The sequence below is a fragment of the Etheostoma spectabile genome, chromosome 7 (assembly GCF_008692095.1).
Source record: "Etheostoma spectabile isolate EspeVRDwgs_2016 chromosome 7, UIUC_Espe_1.0, whole genome shotgun sequence".
Lineage (NCBI taxonomy): Eukaryota > Metazoa > Chordata > Actinopteri > Perciformes > Percidae > Etheostoma > Etheostoma spectabile.
The window spans coordinates 17016173-17019654 of NC_045739.1; the positions used below are offsets into that span (position 1 = coordinate 17016173).

The 3482-nt window shown below is 38.4% G+C and overlaps 1 protein-coding gene across 4 annotated transcripts in view; it reads left to right on the forward strand.

Moving 5' to 3' along the window:
• nphp4 (nephronophthisis 4) overlaps positions 1-3482 on the forward strand; it is a 161331-nt gene that overhangs the window by 1812 nt on the left and 156037 nt on the right. The window lies entirely within an intron of this gene.

Here is a 3482-nt window from a genome sequence, read left to right on the forward strand (position 1 = left end):
TATTTTGGAATTTGGACTTATGGATGTAAAATGTGCTCAAAATTAAAATCAGGTTAAAACATTTAATGGTTCTAAATCACAGTGTGACGGTGGTGATGTAAGAAGTTGAACTGTCCATGAAAACTTGGTTCAGGATTTTAAGTATTTCTCTATAAATAGTCTGACTAAATTAGCAACAATAACAAAGTTTAACAACTGTGTTTGGCTTTGCATATCTGTAATGTTTGGAATTATCCGGTAAACCCATGAAAGCATCTTGTTCCCACCTTTCAATTGTGAGTGTGGAGGTTTTGGTGTATTTTTCTATTACTACTCAGCCCCTCAGTTTTCTCATTGCCACTGAACAGATGTGAACAAAAAGATTTGATTGATTTGCAATCAACATCTAATAGCTTCCATGGCAGTATTTCGGCCTCTTTGGTGTTCATAAATTTGATTACTTCTCTGCTCATTCACACAAGTGAACAATAACAGACACTTTTGACAGCTCACTGTCATTAAAGGTTTAACTTTCACGATTGACAGGTTCAGCTGCCCAGTAAGAACCATTGCCAGTTTGTTGGCAGCAGATACATAAAACTGTGTGAAACCCAATGAATTAAAAATAGACCGTTTGGCTTAACTGCATCCATCAGTCACCTTAAACATCACAGCTAAGTTGTGTGAAGCCTTTTACCATAGGGTTATACTGCAGCACACTAGACAAATAGCCGGGCATTTCGAATTTTTGCCAAAGCAAAATCCCCAGGGTCAAAATGTCTTTGACTTCCAGGAGTCAACTCCCCTCTCATTCACGGCCGCAATATCCTTCCTTTGGAAGTGATCCAAAAGTTTTACAGTAAATCTTCAGTATCACAATAGATTGTATGACTGAAAGCAGTGTTTGTTGAATAAATTATCATGATAAATGTATAAAACATCATACAACTCCAGCCATTAGGATGTCAGTCTTTCATGGTTTGGAGGCAAATTTGGTGCAATTACATGTACAACATGCAACTATAGTAATTAGCCTCTTTTGGGTGTGGTTATATTTCTGCTATGGTTGAGCTCCTCTTAACACACAACACTAAAGACTTAATGGTGTATTGTCTTGTTTTTGTAATTCACTTTTTTTTGTAGGGACATTTTAGGCCTTTATTTGTATGCAAATACACTTTTTTTGTGAGTCAATGTGATTGAAGTTGGCCTGAAGTTTGAGTCAAATGTGGGGTTTCGAGTTGCGCAGAAGTCTGCTGTCTCGTTTTGTTGCACTTCATTTCTTTACTTTTTCCAATCATTGTTCTCCTTTGTAATGCTTATTACACAAAGAGAACAAAGAAACAGTTTTTGATGTCAAACTGTGTGATGTACTCTTTGCAAGATGTGCTTTGATGATGAAACTTCAAATTACTTATTGAAAATGCTGAAGATAATGCAGAGGCTACTGAAGACAAAATATATGACACCGATATTGAAAGATGCCACTAATCAGATTATCTTCATGGTATTCATTCCACTTGATGTTTAGCTAGGCACCCTCCGGCCTGTTATGTCTACGCTGCTTTGGCGGCTTGTTACCTGTAGGTAAAGTTAAAGTTGATGGCTTCAAACAATCCTTAACGAATCACTGTGGCGAGATGAGATTTAACTTGATAAAACGAGGGTACCATGGTATTATGTAAAAAGATTGTGTCCTTGAGTCAATGAACAGCGAAACACTGTTGGTCAAGAATGCCATGGAAATTCGAGAACTACTTGTACTTGTAGTTTAATCTTGTTTTAGTAGGTAAATTCTTAAAATCAGATTAGTTTAGGCCATCCTGTTAATACCTGTGGTCAAGAAGATGGCTGTATGAAAATCTTTATTATCTATACACATATATAGTATATACTGTCTATCTAGTAATATACTGTATGATTGTTTGTTATTTTTTATTCATGATGTACATTCAAGGCCAGCTTTTCATGCAGCTTTTGAACGGACACATTTTGGTTAGTACCAGAAAAGTATTAAAGTTGGACACCCAGCCCTATAATGCTTTCTACTAATGAAATAAGTGAGCCCTTCTGGTTCTGGTTGTAGTAAGCCAATTTGGTCCTCAGGAAACATAGGCAGGAAAAATAGTCGCAACCAAACAGCCCTCACGACCAATAAAAGCATGTGTTACCACATCACACTTTCCTTTGATTTAGCAAAAGAAAGCAGTGTGTTTCTGAAAGAGTCTAAAATGTCTATGTAGAGTCATTCAGTGTCAGTAAAACATAAGAAATAGACTTTTTGAGCTTGTTCGTGGGAAAGGGAGGAAGAATGAGGGAACAAGCAAGACTTGAACTGCCTCTTCTTCATCATACATCAATTCACTTCAATTCAGCCATTTCCATTCAGAAATTTGGGGGATCTGCCCTTCAGTTCAATAGATGAAAGGGTCATTAGTTGTGAACTACAAAATGTGGTCTCATCACTGGAAAATGTGTCTCCCACCATCGTGTTTACCATCTCTTCCAAGTTGTTAATGTTTATTTTGAGCAGTTATCTTTGGAACAGCTGGGTGTCTGTGTTCTCTTTCAATCAAACATCTGAAGGCCTCTGTACATCCTGGTTGGAGGCTAGTCACCCACTGCTTTATGATCGCCTTTGAAGCTCTGCTGGGATCCTCTGTTGCCTCCAACGTTGACGATGCCTGATCTGCTTACAGTGTGAGCTGTTGTACAAGATGTTTAGAGAAACTGTTTTTTTAATGGAAAGAATAGCGTGAGCTGAAGCTGGCTGATAAATGCAGAGTGTTGCATAAATCTCTTTACAGAGACACCAATGAGTCACAGCTATGGCACATTCTGATTTCCAGATTTGTCACCATCTGTTTTCTCTCCTTTCCTCTGCTTGATGTTCTTTTGATCGAACAATCTCTCACAGTGTATAGCTTTACTTTGATCCACCATAATAGTCATAGCCAGTATAACCCACTTGCTATCCCAATAAGCGTCCAAATCCCATTATCCATCCAGGGTAATAATATAAACCACATCATATCCTATCAGGATGATAAAGTGGGGCTGGCTCTCTGTATCGTGCCGCAAGAGCTGCACTAGCTTTTTTATTGGATTTGGCCCGATGCACTCGCATTCATGCTGGTGTTTATGAGTGGCAAATTACTGTTTGATATCCAAATAATGTCAGAGGGGGGATCCTCTCTTAAGTTATAGGAGCGCGGTGGAAATTACAAGGTCCCCACCTACCCCCAGTCAGCCATGATGGATTGGTTTTAATATTGGGTGAAAAGCAAAGATGCGGTGGTGTTAAAGAGAGAAAGTGGGAGCTCTTACTGAATCTATTTTCTTGCTTTGTCTTTGCATTTCTCTTTTCCCCAGCAGAGGCAAGACGTCTTGACAATGAAGAGGTCTGTTTCTTTTTGTGCCACTTCTCGAGTTGTTATTGATTTGCAGTCTTGTATAAAGTACTTGAAAGCAATACTTAAGTAAAAGTACAAGTATCTTACCAG